This window comes from Arachis hypogaea, chromosome 13 (assembly GCF_003086295.3).
Source record: "Arachis hypogaea cultivar Tifrunner chromosome 13, arahy.Tifrunner.gnm2.J5K5, whole genome shotgun sequence".
Classification (NCBI taxonomy): Eukaryota; Viridiplantae; Streptophyta; class Magnoliopsida; order Fabales; family Fabaceae; genus Arachis; species Arachis hypogaea.
This window is the reverse complement of record NC_092048.1, coordinates 87,643,768-87,664,346: the sequence shown is the minus strand read 5'-3', so window position 1 is coordinate 87,664,346 and position 20,579 is coordinate 87,643,768. Positions and strand designations below refer to the sequence as shown.

The 20,579-nt window shown below is 38.2% G+C and overlaps 1 long non-coding RNA gene across 1 annotated transcript; it reads left to right on the top strand.

Moving 5' to 3' along the window:
* The first annotated feature begins 16,063 nt into the window (after nucleotides 1-16,063).
* On the top strand, nucleotides 16,064-16,525 carry LOC112735097 (uncharacterized). The gene is made up of 3 exons (XR_003812871.2): nucleotides 16,064-16,147; nucleotides 16,254-16,329; nucleotides 16,426-16,525. It is a non-coding gene; the product is annotated as an uncharacterized lncRNA (long non-coding RNA).
* Nucleotides 16,526-20,579: the final 4,054 nt, after the last annotated feature.

The window sequence follows — 20,579 nt, the reverse complement described above, 5'->3', positions numbered from 1 at the left end:
CTGGCATTCAACGCCAGCTCTCTGCCCAATTCTGGCGTCCAGCGCCAGAAACAAGTTGCAAAGTGGAGTTCAACGCCCAAAATGGCACAAAAGTTGGCGTTCAACTCCAAGAATGACCTCTCCACATGTAGACTTCAAGCTCAGCCCAAGCACACACCAAGTGGGCCCCGGAAGTGGATTTATGCATCAATTACTTACTTCTGTAAACCCTAGTAGCTAGTTTATTATAAATAGGACTTTTTACTATTGTATTTGACATCTCATGACATTTTAGATCTGAACTTTGTAACTTTTGACGGCATGAGTCTCTAAACTCCATTGTTGGGGGTGAGGAGCTCTGCTGTGTCTCAATGACTTAATGCAAGTATTTTTGTTTTCCATTCAAACATGCGTGTTCCTATCTAAGATATCCATTCGCGCCTCATTATGGAGAAGGTGATGATCCGTGACACTCATCACCTTCCTCACTCCATGAACGTGTATCTGACAATTACCTCCGTTCTACATCAGATTGAATGAATATCTCTTAGATTCCTTAATCAGAATCTCCGTGGTATAAGCTAGATTGATGGCAGCATTCATGAGAATCCGGAAAGTCTAAATCTTGTCTGTGGTATTCCGAGTAGGATTCTGGGATTGAATGGCTGTGACGAACTTCAAACTCACGAGTGCTGGGCGTAGTGACAGACGCAAAAGGATAGTAAATCCTATTCCGGTATGATTGAGAACCTGCAGATGATTAGCCATGCGGTGACAGCGCACTTAGACCCTTTTCACTGGAAGGATGGATGGTAGCCATTGACAACGGTGATCCACCAACATACAGCTTGCCATAGGAGGACGTGCATGCGTGAATCAGAAACAGAGGAAAGCAGAATTTCAGAAGACAAAGCATCTCCAAAACTCCAACATATTCTCCATTACTGCATAACAAGTAACTTTTAATTTATGCTCCCTTGTTCATTTGCAAGTCAGTTGATAACCACCAATTAATATCCTGACTGAGAATTTCAAGATAACCATAGCTTGCTTCAAACCAACAATCTCTGTAGGATCGACCCTTACTCACGTAAGGTATTACTTGGACGACCCAGTGCACTTGCTGGTTAGTGGTACGAGTTGTGAAACGTGTTATTCATAATTCGTGCACCAAGTTTTTGGCGCCGTTGCCGGGGATTGTTTGAGTTTGGACAACTGAAGGCTTATTTTGTTGCTTAGATTAGGAAAAATTTTTCTTTTTAGTTTAGAGTCTTTTATTATTTATACATTGTTAAAACACCTTAAATTTATAGCTCAATTAGTTAGAGCGTGGTGCTTATGTTCTTGGTAATTGGCTATCCTATTTTTAAAATCTTTTCCAAAAATAATTTTTCTTTGAATAAATCTTGTGCCAAACTCTAAGTTTGGTGTTTTCTTGTTGATTTTTCTTTGTTTTTCGAAAATTTTAGTTTGGTTTTCTAGAAATTTTAAGTTTGGTGTTCTTTCTTCATGTTCTTGTGTTCTTGTGAGTCTTCAAAGTATTCTTGAGTTTTCCCTGTGTCTTGATCTTAAAATTTTAAGTTTGGTGTTCCTTGGTGTTTTCCCTCCAAAATTTTCGAAAACAAGGAGCATTAGATCTAAAAATTTTAAATCTTGTGCTATTTTATTGTTTTTCTCTTTCCTCACTAAATTCAAAAAAATATCTTTTCTCTCTAATTTTAAAACAAATTTTCGAAAATTAATTTTAAAAATTCAGATTTTTTTTTCAAAATTTAAAATCTTTTCCAAATCATATCTTTTTCAAAACTTCCTTACCATTTTCTCTCCCCTCATTTTTTTGAAAATCTTCACCTATTTTTATTTATCTTATTTTAATTTATTTTATTTTCGAAATAAATAAATAAATAAAAATAAAAATTTTTATTTTACATCATCTCCCTTTCTCCATCATGGATCTAAGTGGAAATGAACAGTCCAGGAGGACTCTGGGGTCATATGCTAACCCCTCTACTGCTTCATATGGGAGTAGTATCTGCATACCCTCCATTGGAGTCAGTAGCTTCGAGTTGAATCCTCAGCTCATTATCATGGTGCAGCAAAGTTGCCAGTATTTCGGTCTTCCACAGGAAGAACCTACAGAGTTTCTGGCACAATTTTTACAAATTGCCGACACAGTACATGATAAGGAAATAGATCAGGATGTCTACAGACTATTACTGTTTCCATTTGCTGTAAAAGATCAAGCTAAGAGGTGGTTAAATAACCAACCTAAGGCCAGCATAAGGACATGGAAACAGCTGACAGAAAAATTTCTGAATCAATACTTTCCCCCAAAACGGATGACACAGCTAAGGCTGGACATCCAAGGATTTAAACAAGGAGATAAGGAATCTCTTTATGATGCCTGGGAGAGATACAGAGAGATGCTACGAAAATGTCCCTCTGAAATGTTTTCAGAGTGGGTTCAGTTAGACATCTTCTATTATGGGCTTGCAGAAGGAGCTCAGATGTCTCTAGATTACTCAGCTGGTGGATCTATCCACATGAGAAAGACAATTGAAGAGGCTCAAGAGCTCATTGATACAGTTGCCAAGAATCAGCATATGTACCTAAGCAGTGACCCTTCCATGAAAGAAGAGGTTAAAATAGTAACTGCTGAACTCAGCCCTGTAAAACAAGCTGCTGAATTCAATCAGCAATTGGACTTTCTAACAAAGCAGTTAGCCGAATTCAAGGATAAACTACAAGAGACAAGGATGGCTAATATAAATATGGAAGAACAATTGAAGCAAACAAAGCAGCAGCTGTCAAGACAAATAACAGAAGAATACCAAGCAGTTCAATTGAGAAGTGGGAAAACATTAAATACCCCACCTCAAGGAAGAAAACAGCCAAGGAATGAGCAAACCACCCAAAATTCACCTGAGGACAGTAAGAGCCCAGGAAAAAATAATTCTAGCGTTAAAACGCCAGCAATCTGGTGGAAGGCTGGCGCTGAACGCCCAGACCATGCCCAAGACTGGCGTTCAACGCCAGTAACAAGCAAGGACTGGCGTTCAACGCCAGAAACAAGCAAGGATCTGGCGTTGAACGCCCAAAATGGGCAGGATCTGGCGTTGAACGCCCAAAATGGGCACAGTTCTGGCATTCAGACGTCAGGAACAGACAAGGAGTGGGCATCTAACGTTACTCCAGCTTCTAACTCTGGCACTCAATTGTCAGTGAGGGATCAGACACACACAAGTGCTGATGACAACCCCTCTAAAAAGGCTTCTTCAACCACTTCTGTAGGCAATAAACTTACAGCAACTAAGGTTGAGGAATATAAAGCCAAGATACCTTATCCTCAAAAACTCCGGAAAGAGGAGTAGGATAAGCAATTTGCTCGCTTTGCAGATTATCTCAAGACTCTTAAAATAAAGATTCCATTTGCAGAGGCACTTGAGCAAATACCTTCTTATGCCAAGTTCATGAAAGAGATCTTGAGTCATAAAAAGGATTGGAGAGAAACAGAAAGAGTTCTCCTCACTGAAGAATGGAGTGCAGTCATTCTAAAAAGCTTTCCTGGAAAGCTTAAAGACCCTGGGAGTTTTCTGATACCATGCATATTAGGAGGTAATTGCACCAAGACAGCTTTATGCGATCTTGGGGCAAGCATCAACCTAATACCTGCATCCACTATCAGAAAGCTTGGCTTAACTGAAGAAGTTAAACCAACCCGGATATGTCTCCAACTTGCTGATGGCTCCATTAAATACCCATCAGGCGTGATTGAAGACATGATTGTCAGAGTCGGGCCATTCGCCTTTCCCACTGACTTTGTAGTGCTGGAAATGGAGGAGCACAAGAGTGCTACTCTCATTCTAGGAAGACCCTTCCTAACAACTGGACGAACCCTCATTGATGTCCAACAAGGGGAAATAACCCTGAGAGTCAATGATGATGAGTTTAAGTTGAATGCTGTCAAAGCCATGCAGCATCCAGACACATCAAAAGACTGCATGAAAGTTGATCTTATTGACTCTTTGGTAGAAGAGATCAACATGGCTGAGAGTCTCGAATCAGAGTTGGAAGACATCTTTAAGGATGTTCAGCCTGATTTGGAGGATTCAGAGGAGATTAAAGAGCCTCTGAAATTTTCTCTGGAAGAGGAAAAACCTCCTAAATCCGAGCTCAAACCATTACCACCATCCCTGAAATATGTATTTCTGGGAGAAGGTGACACTTTTCCAGTGATCATAAGCTCTGCTTTAAACCCACAGGAAGAAGAAGCACTTATTCAAGTGCTAAGGACACACAAGACAGCTCTTGGGTGGTCCATAGGTGACCTTAAGGGCATAAGCCCAGCTAGATGCATGCACAAAATCTTATTGGAGGATAATGCTAAACTAGTGGTTCAACCACAGAGGTGGCTAAATCCAGCCATGAAGGAAGTGGTGCAGAAAGAGGTCACCAAATTACTAGAGGCTGGGATTATTTATCCTATTTCTGACAGCCCCTGGGTGAGCCCTGTCCAAGTCGTCCCAAAAAAGGGAGGCATGACAGTGATTCATAATGAAAAAAATGAACTGGTTCCTACAAGAACAGTTACAGGGTGGCGCATGTGTATTGCCTACAGAAGGCTCAATACAGCCACCAGAAAGGATCATTTTCCTTTACCATTCATAGACCAGATTCTAGAAAGACTGGCAGGTCATGATTATTACTGCTTTCTGGATGGCTACTCAGGCTATAAACAGATTGCAGTAGATCCCCAGGATCAAGAGAAAACAACATTCACATGTCCATCTGGAGTGTTTGCTTATATAAGGATGCCATTTGGGCTGTGTAATGCGCCTGCAACCTTCCAGAGATGCATGCTCTCTATTTTCTCTGATATGGTGGAAAATTTTCTGGAAGTCTTCATGGATGACTTCTCAGTATATGGAGACTCATTCAGCTCCTGTCTTGATCACCTGAAACTTGTTCTGAAGAGATGCCAAGAGACCAACCTAGTTTTAAACTGGGAAAAATGTCACTTCATGGTGACTGAAGGGATTGTCCTTGGGCATAAAATCTCAAACAAGGGAATAGAGGTGGATCAAGCAAAAATAGAGGTAATTGAAAAATTACCACCACCTGCCAATGTTAAGGCAATCAGAAGCTTTCTGGGGCATGCAGGATTCTATAGGAGGTTTATAAAGGATTTTTCAAAAATCGCAAAACCTCTAAGCAATCTGCTAGCTGCTGACACGCCATTTGTGTTTGACATAGCGTGTCTGCAGGCGTTTGAAACGCTGAAAGCTAAGCTGGTCACAGCACCAGTTATTTCTGCACCAGACTGGACATTACCATTTGAGCTAATGTGTGATGCCAGTGATCACGCCATTGGTGCAGTATTGGGACAGAGGCATGACAAGCTTCTGCACGTCATTTATTATGCTAGTCGCATTTTAAATGATGCCCAGAAAAATTACACAACCACAGAAAAAGAATTACTTGCAGTGGTTTATGCCATTGACAAGTTCAGATCATACTTAGTAGGATCAAAAGTGATTGTGTATACTGACCATGCTGCTCTTAAATATCTACTCACAAAGCAGGATTCAAAACCCAGGCTCATCAGATGGGTGTTGCTTCTGCAAGAGTTTGATATAGAAATAAGAGACAGAAAAGGGACAGAGAACCAAGTGGCTGATCATCTGTCCTGGATAGAGCCAGTAGAAGGGACGTCCCTCCCCTTTCTTGAGATCTCTGAGACTTTTCCGGATGAGCATTTATTTGCCATTCAGGAAACACCATGGTTTGCCGATATTGCAAACTATAAAGCTGCAAGGTTCATACCCAAAGAGTACAACAGGCAACAAAAGAAAAAATTAATCACTGATGCAAAGTACTACTTGTGGGATGAACCTATCTCTTTAAGAGATGTGCAGACGGAATAATCCGTAGGTGTGTTCCTAGAGAAGAAGCACAGAGGATCCTATGGCATTGCCATGGATCTCAATATGGAGGCCATTTCGGAGGTGAGCGAACAACCACCAAGGTCTTCCAATGTGGCTTCTATTGGCCCACACTCTATAAAGATTCCCGAGAGTTTGTACATAACTGTGACAGTTGCCAAAGAGCTGGTAATCTGCCTCATGGTTACGCCATGCCTCAACAAGGAATCTTGGAGATTGAGTTGTTTGACGTATGGGGAATTGACTTCATGGGACCTTTCCCACCATCATTCTCAAACACTTATATTCTGGTGGCAGTTGACTATGTATCAAAATGGGTTGAGGCCATTGCCACACCCACCAATGATACTAAAATAGAGCTGAAGTTCCTCCAGAAATATATCTTCAGCAGGTTTGGGGTCCCTAGAGTACTAATCAGTGATGAGGGCACTCACTTCTGCAACAAACAGCTTTACTCTGCCATGGTCCGGTATGGGATTTGCCACAAGGTGGCGACTCCATATCATCCACAGACTAATGGACAAGCTGAAGTCTCTAACAGAGAGCTAAAAAGAATCCTAGAACGGACTGTAAATACCCGTAGAAAGGATTGGGCAAGAAGCTTGGATGATGCTCTGTGGGCATACAGAACAGCATTCAAAACTCCTATAGGGACCTCTCCATACCAACTTGTATATGGTAAGGCATGTCACCTGCCCGTGGAACTGGAACATAAAGCCTACTGGGCAACCAGATTCTTGAACTTTGATGCCAAATTAGCTGGAGAAAAAAGATTGCTTCAGCTAAATGAGCTAGAGGAATTCAGATTCACTGCTTTCGAAAATGCCAAGCTTTATAAAGAAAAATAAAAAAAGTGGCATGACAGAAAGCTTTCATCTAGAATCTTTGAACCAGGACAAAAGGTTCTGTTGTTTAACTCTAGGCTCAGGCTATTCCCCGGGAAACTGAAGTCCCGGTGGAGGGGACCATATGTGATTACAAGTGTATCACCATATGGTAATGTGGAGCTTCAAGATATTGACTCTGACAAGAAGTTCATTGTTAATGGACAGAGAATCAAGCACTATCTTGAAGGCAATGTTGAGCAAGAGTGCTCAAGGCTGAAGCTAGATTAAAAGCTCAGCAAGGTCCAGCTAAGGACATTAAAGAAGCGCTTGTTGGGAGGCAACCCAATTTTTATTTATTTTCATGGTTTTTTATGTTTTATTAGGTTCATGATCATGTGGAGTCACAAAATAAACATTAAAAATTGAAAACGGAATCGAAAACAGCAGAAGAAAAATCACACCCTGGAGGAGGATCTCACTGGCGTTTAAACGCCAGTAAGAAGCATCTGGCTGGCGTTCAACGCCAGAACAGACCATGGTTCTGGTGCTGAACGCCCAAAATGGGCAGCATCTGGGCGTTTGAACGCCAGAATTGCACCCTGGAGAAGAGCTGGCGCTGAACGCCCAGAACAAGCATGGTTCTGGCGTTCAACGTCAGAAATAGGCAACAAATGGGCGTTCAACGCCCAGAACAAGCACCAATCTGGCGCTGAATGCCCAGAGTTGTGTGCAAGGGCATTTTGCATGCCTAAATTGGTGCAGGGATGTAAATGCCTTGACACCTCAAGATCTGTGGACCTCACAGAATCATTTCAAGATCTGTGGACCCCACAGGATCCCCACCTTCCCTCCTCATAATCCTAGTTTTTTTTTCACATCTTCTTCTTCATCTATTCCTTCTTCTTTTGCTCGAGGGCGAGCAACATTCTAAGTTTGGTGTGGTAAAACAATTATGTGAAGGATCTATAGCTCAGTGGTAGAACATGTGGCTGCAAATCAAGAGATCCCCTGAGATACCTCAGGGGATGCACTTCCCTCCACATAATTATTGGAAGCAACTGAGGATAGAAATACCAAAAATCACTGGGAATCAAGCCACAAAGGCAAGGAAGAGACATAGAAGAGCTCAAGAACATCATTGGTTCCTCAAGAAGGAAATGCCATCATCACTAAGGTGGACTCATTCCTTGTTCTTACTTTCTCTGTTTTTCGTTTTCTCTATGTTAAGTGCTTATCTATGTTTGTGTCTTCATTACATGATCATTAGTAGTTAGTAACTTTATCTTAAAGTTATGAATGTCCTATGAATCCATCACCTCTCTTAAATGAAAAATGTTTTAATTCAAAAGAACAAGAAGTACATGAGTTTCGAATTTATCCTTGAACTTAGTTTAATTATATTGATGTGGTGACAATGCTTCTTGTTTTCTGAATGAATGCTTGAACAGTGCATATGTCTTTTGAAGTTGTTGTTTAAGAATGTTAAATATGTTGGCTCTTGAAAGAATGATGACAAGGAGACATGTTATTTGATAATCTGAAAAATCATAAAAATGATTCTTGAAGCAAGAAAAAGCAGCAAAGAACAAAGCTTGCAAAAAAAAAAAAAAGAAAAAAAATGGCGAAAAAAAATTGGAAAAAAGAAAAAGCAAGCAGAAAAAGCCAAAAGCTCTTAAAACCAAAAGGCAAGAGCAAAAAGCCAATAGCCCTTAAAACCAAAAGGCAAGGCTAAATAAAAAGGATCCCAAGGCTTTGAGCATCAGTGGATAGGAGGGCCTAAAGGAATAAAATCCTGGCCTAAGTGGCTAAACCAAGCTGTCCCTAACCATGTGCTTGTGGCGTGTAGGTGTCAAGTGAAAACTTGAGACTGAGCGGTTAAAGTCAAGGTCCAAAGCAAAAACAGAGTGTGCTTAAGAACCTTGGACACCTCTAATTGGGGACTTTAGCAAAGCTGAGTCACAATCTGAAAAGGTTCACCCAATTATGTGTCTGTGGCATTTATGTATCCGGTGGTAATACTGGAAAACAAAGTGCTTAGGGCCACGGCCAAGACTCACAAAATAGCTGTGTTCAAGAATCATCATACTGAACTAGGAGAATCAATAACACTATCTGAACTCTGAGTTCCTATAGATGCCAATCATTCTGAACCTCAATGGATAAAGTGAGATGCCAAAACTATTCAAGAGGCAAAAAGCTACAAGTCCCGCTCATCTGATTGGAGCTATGTTTCATTGATAGTTTGGAATTTATAGTATATTCTCTTCTTTTTATCCTACTTGATTTTTAGTTGCTTGGGGACAAGCAACAATTTAAGTTTGGTGTTGTGATGAGCGGATAATTTATACGCTTTTTGGCATTGTTTTGAGTATGTTTTTAGTAGAATATGGCTACTTTTAGGGATGTTTTCATTAGTTTTTATGTTAAATTCACATTTCTGGACTTTACTATGAGTTTGTGTATTTTTCTGTGATTTCAGGTATTTTCTGGCTGAAATTGAGGGACTTGAGCAAAAATCAGATTCAGAGGTTGAAGAAGGACTGCTGGTGCTGTTGGATTCTGACCTCCCTGCACTCAAAATGGATTTTCTGGAGCTACCGAACTCAAAATGGCGCGCTTCTAATTGTGTTGGAAAGTAGACATCCAGGGCTTTCCAGCAATATATAATAGTCCATACTTTGCCCAAGTTTAGATGACGCAAACTGGCGTTCAACGCCAGCTCTCTGCCCAATTCTGGCGTCCAGCGCCAGAAACAAGTTGCAAAGTGGAGTTCAACGCCCAAAATGGCACAAAAGTTGGTGTTCAACTCCAAGAATGACCTCTCTACGTGTAGACTTCAAGCTCAGCCCAAGCACACACCAAGTGGGCCCCGGAAGTGGATTTATGCATCAATTACTTACTTCTGTAAATCCTAGTAGCTAGTTTATTATAAATAGGACTTTTTACTATTGTATTCGACATCTCATGACATTTTAGATCTGAACTTTGTAACTTTTGACGGCGTGAGTCTCTAAACTCCATTGTTGGGGGTGAGGAGCTCTGCTGTGTCTCGATGACTTAATGCAAGTATTTCTGTTTTTCATTCAAACATGTGTGTTCCTATCTAAGATATCCATTCGCGCCTCATTATGGAGAAGGTGATGATCCGTGACACTCATCACCTTCCTCACTCCATGAACGTGTGTCTGACAATCACCTCCGTTCTACATCAGATTGAATGAATATCTCTTAGATTCCTTAATCAGAATCTCCGTGGTATAAGCTAGATTGATGGCAACATTCATGAGAATCTGGAAAGTCTAAACCTTGTCTGTGGTATTCCGAGTAGGATTCTGGGATTGAATGGCTGTGACGAACTTCAAACTCACGAGTGCTGGGCGTAGTGACAGACGCAAAAGGATAGTAAATCCTATTCCGGTATGATTGAGAACCTGCAGATGATTAGCCATGCGGTGACAGTGCACTTAGACCCTTTTCACTGGAAGGATGGATGGTAGCCATTGACAACGGTGATCCACCAACATACAGCTTGCCATAGGAGGACGTGCATACGTGAATCAGAAACAGAGGAAAGCAGAATTTCAGAAGACAAAGCATCTCCAAAACTCCAACATATTCTCCATTACTGCATAACAAGTAACTTTTAATTTATGCTCCCTTGTTCATTTGCAAGTCAATTGATAACCACCAATTAATATCCTGACTGAGAATTGCAAGATAACCATAGCTTGCTTCAAACCAACAATCTCCGTGGGATCGACCCTTACTCACGTAAGGTATTACTTGGACGACCCAGTGCACTTGCTGGTTAGTGGTACGAGTTGTGAAACGTGTTATTCATAATTCGTGCACCAATGGTGCTTTGTTTTTCAAAATTTTTCTATGTTTTTGCACCAAACCAAGCATTCCAAACCTCCAAACAGCTACCAAAACATCATAAAACCTTATTTAACCTACTAGACTCCCAGATAAACTCAACTAGGCAATCAAAACATGAAATTTAACCTAAATTACCAATATTTACAAAGAGGAAAATGAAAGGATATTACCATGGTGGGGTGTCTCCCACCTAGCGCTTTTGTTTATTGTCCTTAAGTTGGACATATAGGGAGCTCCTCATCAAGGTGGCTTGTGGTTGAATCCATCCTTGAACATCCACCAATGCTTGGACTTCCATTGTGCTTCATCATTCAAGGTTAATAACTCCAAGCTTTGATGGAGTTCTTCACAAACCATAGGCTCCCAAAGTCGATCTTCCTTGTGTGATCCGGGATTCCACACTTTTTTTTCACACCTGTCCTTGAGTTGATCAGGGTGATTTCCTCCGGGTGGCAAGAGAGATGAATTCTCATGGAAGCACCAAACTATCCTTCTAGACCCATCCAATTGAGCACTAGTCCAACCTTTGCTCCTTGAAGCTTCAACCATAATGAGCCTAGACTTACAACGCCAACCACTAAACATCATCCTCTTTCGCTTAATTCCACAAAGCGCTCTAAGTTGGCCATCCGTTTCAAGCAAACCAAATTCAAGTGGGATAATAAAGCTAAGAGTTAGAAGTTTTACCCACTCAAATGAAGGATTCGATGACAACCTAGGTGGAGGAGTTCCCAATGGTCTTGACAAAATACGCTCCACTCCCGTCCATCCTTTTTGGAAGGCTTCCACCACTTGGCAAGATACTTCATGTTCTACCTCTTGCCAAGCTTCCTCAAGTTCACATTCTTCTTCACCAATGTTCTCTAGCTCTTCCCCATCACTCAAATCATACATAGGAGGTTGAGTGAAATCTACCTCATCATCAATTCCGAGTATAGTGGAAAAGGATTCTTCAAGCTCAAAAGGATCATATGTTGGTATGGAATCATCATAAATAGGAGGGCCTATTACTTGGGACACTTCTTCCAATTTTTCAATCACATTGTGCCTTGGAGGTTGTGCACTCTCCTCCTCAACATCAACTTCGAACTCTATGGAAGAAGGCTCTTCAATTTGTGCTTCCTTTATGTACTCAACATATCCTAAGGCTCCAACCACTACTTCCTCTTGCTCAATAATCTCTACCTCCTCCTCTTGTTGCATTTCTTGCTTTAAATCCTCTTCTTCACCTTGGAGCTTCAAGTTCACTCCCTCACTAAGCTCATTGGTTGCTTTTCCACATTCAACAATGGGAGTGCCTTGATCGCATAGGCTTAGGCGGGATGAGACTATGTTGCCAATGGCTTCTACCGTAATAGCCATTTTCGCTCTTAACTCCTCAAACTTCTTTTCATCCTCCTCGTGTCGCCTTAAGATATGAGATTCAAGATCTCTCAATTCTAGCATGTGGGCTTCATCGGGAGGTGATGGTGGAAGAGAGGGTTCATTGTTTGAGGGAAGGTTGTTGTAATTGGAAGGTGGTTCATATTGGTGAAATTCTTGAGGTGGTGTGTGTGGACTTTGTGGTTCTTGGGAGTATTGGTGTTGGAATGGTGGTGGCTCTAAGTATGGTTCATATGGTGGTTGGTATGGGTTAGGATCATGTAGAGGTGAATGGTGATATGAGACTTGTGAGTGTGGTGGAGGGCTATATTGAGGAGGGGGTTCATATGTATGTAGTGGTTGTGGTTGACAATCACAATGAGGGTCATCACATACATTAGATTGGTATGCATTAGGATAAGGAGTATACCCATAAGAATCAGAAGAGTAGTCACGTTGGGGTGGCGCTTGAACGGCTCGGGTGGCAATAAATGCCCTTTGGTCGTCGCGCATCACCGTGAGGATAGTAGTCATGTCTCCAATCACTCTTTCCAAATTTGATCTCCAATCCCTTGATGCATGTTATCATTGTAAATTCCATCTCTTACAACATAGTTTGAATCACACTTATAGCCAAAAGGGTGAGAATTCATGGTGATAAGAGAAAACAAAAACAAATTCTAACAAGAAACAAAGAAAACCAAATCCTAAAACTAGCAAAAACTAACAAACAAACCAAAAATCAAGCTATTCACAATATATACAATAGTCAATAACATAGCACCATTGCAACTCCCTGGCAACGGCACCATTTTGATGAAGAGATTTGCTCGATGGTCTAGATTTCTTCTTATAGAAAAGAATTACTTCGTTGTAAGCATAGCTCCAAACCAACAAACAATTGTCACATCAAAAATTTTGGTTGTCACATGTACAAACCCCAAATAAGAATTAACCGGAGTATTTGGACTCCGGGTCATCTCACAAGGAATTGAAATGAAGTGAATGATTATTGTCTATGAAGGAACAAAGAGGGTATGATTGATAAAGGGGCAAGGAAGTAAATAGACAAGAATTTAAATGACAAAAAGAGTAAATCATGCAAGTAACTAAAGAAAGCAAGTAATAAAGGGAGACATTCATGGCAAAGATTGAGAATATAGGCTTTCTATCCTAGTCATACAATGATAAACAAGAATTTATCTTATTATGTCATCCCCGAAGATGGAGGAAGGTATCATGTTATCCTCATACTCGGAAAAAGTCTAATAAGACTAGCTAATCTCAATCCAAAAGTCCTAATCACCTACTAATTGAATTAGCAAGAGATTAGAGTCAATGAAAATCATACTAGCTAACAACTCTAGATCACCAACATAAGTTGGGTTTTCATGACTCAAGATTGCCTAATTACTCTTTCCAAGCCAAGAATGCTCAAAATCTACTCTAACATCCAACCAAGCATTTTGTCAAACACTTGGAAGGCATAAAAGGAAAGCATAATAAATGACAAGAAATAGTAAAATCTACCAACTACAAATTGTAAGAAGACAAGATCAACAACTCAAATTCATAATAAAAGACATCAAACATCAATTACATTAATAGAAAATCCAAATCCAACAAGTGTTCATTAATCCTAAACAAATAGGCACGAAAAGGAAAATTAACAAGAGGGTACAAAAAGATTACATCACTAGAGCATAAAAATGTAGAAGAAACAAGATGAAAGTAAGGGATTAAACATGGATCTATGATGCAATTAATACTAGGAACCCTAATTCTAGAGAGAAGAGGGAGCTTCTCTCTCTAGAAACTAAGCTACATGATGCAAAAACTTCAAAACAATTGCTCCCTTTTTTGCCCAAGCTTGAATTCTGCATGAAATAGCATTAGAAATGAGTTGGATTGGGCCCAAAATGCTCTACAAATCGCTGGCCACGATTTCACTTTAGTGAATCACGTGCTCCATCGGTGCACACGTGTACAGTGTGCATGTGCACCCCTAAACGCAAAGAAACTATGACGAATTTTATATCATTTTGAAGCCCCGGATGTTAACTTTCTAACACAACTAGAACTGCCTCATTTGGATCTCTGTAGCTCAAGTTATGGTCGATTGAGTGCGAAGAGGTCAGGCTTGACAGCTTTACGGTTCCTTCATTTCTTCATGAGTTCTCCCACTTTGCATGCTTTTCTCCTCACTTCTTCCATCCAATACTTGCCTTATGAACTGAAATCACTCAACAAACATATCAAGGCATCGAATGGAATTAAAGTGAGTTAAATTTAGCTATTTTAAGGCCTACAAAGCATGTTTTCACACTTAAGCATAATTCAAGGGAGAATTACAAAACCATGCTATTTCATTGAATAAATGTGGAAAAAAGTGATAAAATCCCCCAAATTAAGTACAAGATAAACCACAAAATTGGGGTTTATCAGTCCTCCCTATTCCTTTTCATCCTGTTCTAAATGGCATGGCGTACTTCAACCAATATCCTTCTACTGCTAGAATTACATCATATCCTCAATTTTCTCATGTCTCGTCGTATTCTAGTGGACCCAGTGATAGCAATACATGGGCTTGACTTTTGAATGATGTCATCAACAATAAAATCCATAGAGTTATAATCTATATATTATATTTTTAATTTATGCATGTTAAAATTTTTTATTATATCTCCCTTTCAAGTGCTTGTGCTATCAATATATAAAAATTAAGGCTGGTTCCACAGGATTAGATTTACAACATAGGATATTTTTTATTATTTTTTTTTTATTATTTTCTTGTGGGCATATGAACTGTCTAGTGACATATGACATTATATTTTGTTTACGTTTGTGTTGGTATTTGTTTGCCGGATTATTTAATGTCTCCATTTGACTAGAGATATAAGTATTATTATTTTTAAGGGTGGGTTTTCTTGACCATCATTATTACTTCTATGTTTTATGATTTTTCCGCTAGTGGTGCTTATTATTATGCGATTTTGACATTATGATTGATTTGATCATAATTAGATAGATTCAGAATCAATACATATTAGCTAATATTAGTATCTTTGATATATGAATTGAACTCTGTTGGGATTTGAAGTGAAGATTTTTCCTTTTACTTTTATTTTATCTTATTTATTTATTAACTCTGAGGAATATTTCTTTACATTTTGATCATTCCCTCTTGATGTAGGAGTTCTAGTGCAAGTGGGGTTTTCCCTTTTTTCTCGGATTTTGAAGTGGAAGTGGGAGTTCGAGTGATTTGGATTATACCCGAGAGAAGGGACTGGTTGATGCAGCTTCTGTTTAAATAATTAAAAGTTCATTTATGCTTACTTTTGAATATGCTGCCTGATCAGGGAAAAAAGGTAAAGTTACTCAGCTCATATGTGTGTCTTTCACTAATCTATTATGTTTCACTCAGTAAATCACTATTGATGTCTTTGTTATTTATGGTTATCTTTCAGCAGTTTGTTGAACTATAATTCCCAAATTCACATATTTTTTGTTTATTAGGCAGTCGATGCCAAGCAAAATGAAGCCATCACAGCTGCATCTAATGAGTTGGCCAAAAGAAAAAGCGATCTTGAAGAAAATTTAAAACTTTCACGTGATTTAAAAGTAAGTATAGTTTTATAATGATCTTAGGCTTTTTATTTCTTGTATTTGTAATTTTCTTGTTCTGCTACTTACTAAAAACTATTTAACTGGGTTGATGGATTCTCACGCTCATACATAGCTGCTGCCTCTCCAGAAGTTGTTAATACAAAATACTGACTTCATGTGTTGTTAGGCTTATTGAATGCCTGAAATAATGATTGCTTAACTTAAACTTAGAAGTTCATATTTTTCTTGGGTTGGGAATGGTTCTTATATGTGGCATTTCATGTATTGAAACATAATATGTCTAGAATCAAAGTGGCATTTCATGCATTTTCTTAGAGTATAGTCTTGATCTAAAAGTAATATTAGAGTGTCCACTAAACTCTAGTTGCTGCCTTGCTTCGATGAATTCATAACTCTTAATTTCATTGATAAGTTCTTGGTTTCTAATTGATTATGTCACTCATGGAAGGTCTAGGCGCAGCATGGAATGTTGCTAATGTGACAAAAGGATCAACTGGAGTGATATTTGGTCTCGGAACTGTTGGCCTTTCTGTAAGTGCAGCGAACAACTCTGTCTGTCTTAACTTTTCAGTTCTCAATTGATTACTAATTATCATTTCCAAACTACAAGATAATTTATGAATTCTCCTTTAATTAGGTTGCACAAGGTGCAAAACTAAGGGGAGCATCTCGAATAATTGGCGTGGATAAGAATCCACATAAGTGTGAAAAAGGTGCCAAAATCAGTCCTGAAATCGATCTGAATATTGTTTTTTCACCTAGCACAATCCTTGGTTCATTATTTGTTATTGTGTTAGTTGTTGCCGCAGCAAAAGCTTTTGGATTTACAGAAGTTGTTGACCCGAGTTCCAACCACGAACCTATTGCTCAAGTTACTATTCTTTTTTCAGTTATACCATCTGACAAGGGCTACTTATTACAAGTATCCAAAGCAAAAGTTTTCATTTCAGTGGCTAAATGGTGATTTATTTTCAAAATTATAGACAGGGGTATTGCCTCCGTTTGTACCTTTTGTGCAAGTATTTGCAGCTGTACTCACATCTGTTCTTACTGGTTCTCTCTATTATGTGGCTGCCTCGCCCAAATGTCCTCTTCTTATTGCCCTTCAACATGTTTTCCCTTTGTATTGACTTATTTTGTTTTTATGCTTGCTTAACGATCTCTTGCTTATTTGTTTACTTCTTTCAGATCCCAATTATGTTATGGAACCTATTTTGCAATCTCGCTCGGGCCGTCAAAATTTGAAAAAGCTGTTTGAAGGTTCAATTACTTATCCCTGCAGCAAAGCATTAGAATCAGTTCATAGATTCATAGATTGAACAAAGTTTCATTTGGTTCAGAAAGTGGTGGAATAAAGTCATAAACTTATAAAGATTCTCTATGATATAATATCTACTAGTCATTGATTAAGCAGTTTCTACTTATTATATCTGTTTCATGAGTCTGATTGCACTGTCTGCTTTCGGTTTGTAGCATGGTATGAGAAGCGCCAAATGAAAAATATATATTCCCCTCTTTTTGAAGGACTTCTTGTCCTCTACTTGGGTTTTGAATGGATTCAAGTAATCTTCTTAGCTTTACATTTTATATAATCTTTTGAAAATATTTTTCTATTTTGTGTAAGATTTTCAAGGATAAACTAATTGGCAATGGTTATTTGACAGACAAATAACATTCTAGCTCCCATTATCACACATGGCATATACTCAACGGTTATATTGGGACACGGCCTTTGGAAAATTCATGACCACCGGCATAGACTATGGCAAAAAATCTAACAGCTCAAATCAGAAGAAAGATATTCCAAGTAGATTTTGAAATACCATCCATGGCTGGAACAGCTTAATGAAAAATTGTATATGTATTAGAGTTGTTAATCTTGTAAAGGAAAGTTGTATAATTATGTTAGTTGAGATCTCTTACATACAGAATAAGCAAGTTCTGATTACAAAATTTTTCAATTATGAATGTTTTCAAATAAAATGGGGGAAAATGTTTGGTGAAACAAATAGCACATTTACTATTCCATTTAAATTATCCATGGAACATTTTATTTGAACCACTAGCTATCATGGGGTGAATAATTCACCATGTGACGTAGTGGGATAGTATATATCCCTTACGGCTTTACCCCAATGTTGACTGGGCTAAATAAGAGACAAAAAAAGACATACAAGTTAGGTGTTGGTTAAAGTCAAGCTGTAAACGCAAAAGAAAGTAGGTAAATAGATAAGCATCTAAACAATGTTACATAAGATTCTTCATAAAGAAAAGGAATTTATTTTGGGTAGATAAAACTGAAAATTTTAATTAAATATGTATTATCACCTGTAGCTCCCAAATGAGTGGCAAACTTCCAATAATTGAGTAAGGCTTCACATGCCCAACTACTTCTTCAGTTTCTTTGCACAAAACATGGTAGCCTCTGGAATTAAGATCACAAGCTACTCCAAAATTTTCCTCATCAAAAGTTAGAGTAAGGCTGTAGAAGAATGCAAAGGAAGCCTTAATAGCTACACATACGTGAAAATTAAAAATCAAGAGATCCAAACCTTAATAGCTATATATAGTGGAGGATAAATAAGTCAAACCTTCCCCTTAAGTCATCATCAGGCAAGACATATTTTGAAATAGGATCCCGTGTTTCTAGCTTATGTATGTTGAGATTAATGTTGTCTACATATTCTTGCAGCTTTGTCACTACATCCTTCATACTGAACAAAGTATTAGACCAAATGATATGCTTGAAAAATCATTGAAATCTTTGATTCTCACATGTTTTCTTCTACCTTTACAGAATTACTTTGCAAATGAAATATACTAGTAAAACGAAGAATAAAAAATTGGATCCAAAGTTCTAAAAGGAGCACAACTTTGGCCATATTATAAGATGTTGCTTACTTGTAAAATGGGGTTAACCTGCAACACACAAAATAAAAACATCACTAATGCCATATCAAAACCATTCCTAAAAGAAAAGCTTTTGCCACCCTGAAATGAACTAGGACATCATCGAAAATTAATAAAGCAAAGATAATTATGAAATACTAAAACTCAAGAATTCTGTTCAAACTGGCAAGCTGAGATGTTAGTATTGTATATCGGTACTGTTTATAGTTCACATTGCAACATGTCTACTGACTAACATAAATAATTTTAACTTCAGAAATTACAAAGACAAATGGAAAAACAAAGAGACTTTTCCAAGAATGATTTATACAACTAAAGTCTACATCAAAGAAATGAAGCACAAGGAAGATTGGATATATAACTGAAATTTTTCCCCGGAAAAGACAAACTGATTGGTTGATAGCTGCATTCAGAATTATAACCATATATTCACATAAAAACAGAAAACAAAGAAAAATCCATGGAAGAAGATGAAAATGCTAGGTTGAACTTATAAAATAAAAAATCTTGATTGTTCTGAAATACCACAATAATACAAGGAAACGGAAAGTACCTTTTAGAAAGCTGATGCCAAAATTAGTGACTTTACTACAAGAAATCTCAAGACTCTCCAAACACGCCAACTCTGGAAGCAAATTGAATAAAATACATTGTTCTGTTAATCATTGAACCATGTGTTGACTAAGACAACAATGACTATACTTCCATATGAAGCTATATAAAATGCACATGTTTAACACCATGAACTATTCCACTGTATAATCTTTTCGTAGAGAACTACCCATTAGAAGAAAAAAATGAATATAAAGTTAGCCAATACAATGAATTTAATGAAATATATAAAAGCACGGCATGATATATTTAACTAAGCCAAAGAGAAATTAACAAAGGCCTTACAACATTTCAAGGAAACAATATCGAAAATAACACAACTGGCAAATAAGTTAATTCAGGGGTACATCTAAACTCTCCCAAAAATAAATTGGGATAGGATCTTAAAAGTATGACATAGTTACTTGGGATTTAGATAATGCAAACAAAATGTCAACATGAAAATAATATCAAGGAACAAGTAACGCTCCAATGCTAAAATAAAAATCAAAATATTACTGTAACTTCAAAACTAGACCATTGAAGCCTTCAGAATACAAATTTTTTGGAAGTCAAATGATTCTGTTTCATAATAAAATAAAGGTTGCTCATCACATATTTCATCAAGTTCACATTCAATAAGTAAAACAATAAAGCCATTTTACAAATAAGTGGAGTCAACTACAAGGATCAAATGAGCATAGACACAAGCATGCAAAAAGTAAGAACATGAAAATCCCATTGCCCCAATTACTTATATACATATACTGTCAACAATAATTAGATACCAAGAAGCATGTAGCAGAAATCTCAATAACTCACTTGGCCAAGCACAAAGTCATAGTTTCCCTTGAACCGCTACCTCAGTTCAGATACTGGAGTGGCTGATGACAAGTCATCTTATGCTAGCTTTTCAAGCATTTTTCACTTGTTTCTTTAGGTTTTATTCACTTTCTTGCATTGTAAGTAAGTAATTTAGACTGAAACTGCATAATTTTTTTAGATCAATCAACCATCCTTTAATTGACACTAAATCATGAGGTTTAAGCTAAAATTAATTGGTTTTTGAATGATTTATAAACCTTGTGAATTTAGTGATACTTTGATTGGTTGTTTTGATTACTTGTAGATTACAAGAAAGCGTGGCCTGAGAAGCGTGGCCCAAGGAAGAGGGAAGTGCAGCGCAACAAAGGAAAGAAACCATAAAGCTCTTACCAAGAGCTCAGCGCTTTCACAAAGAGCGCTACTCAAGGAACCAAGGCCAAGCAAAAGGAAAGTTAAGCTCTCCTTGTGAACCGAGTGCCACAATTTAACAAGGAAACAAGGCAAAACTTCAAAGCTGTGCTCTTGCCAAGAGCTTTATCGGGAGCATTCCAAGAAAAATTCAAAGAAAAAGTTTGCCAAGTGAGGATACCAAGGTTCAAACTCATGAGCAAGGGGGAGTAAGGGAGTGCTACTCTCC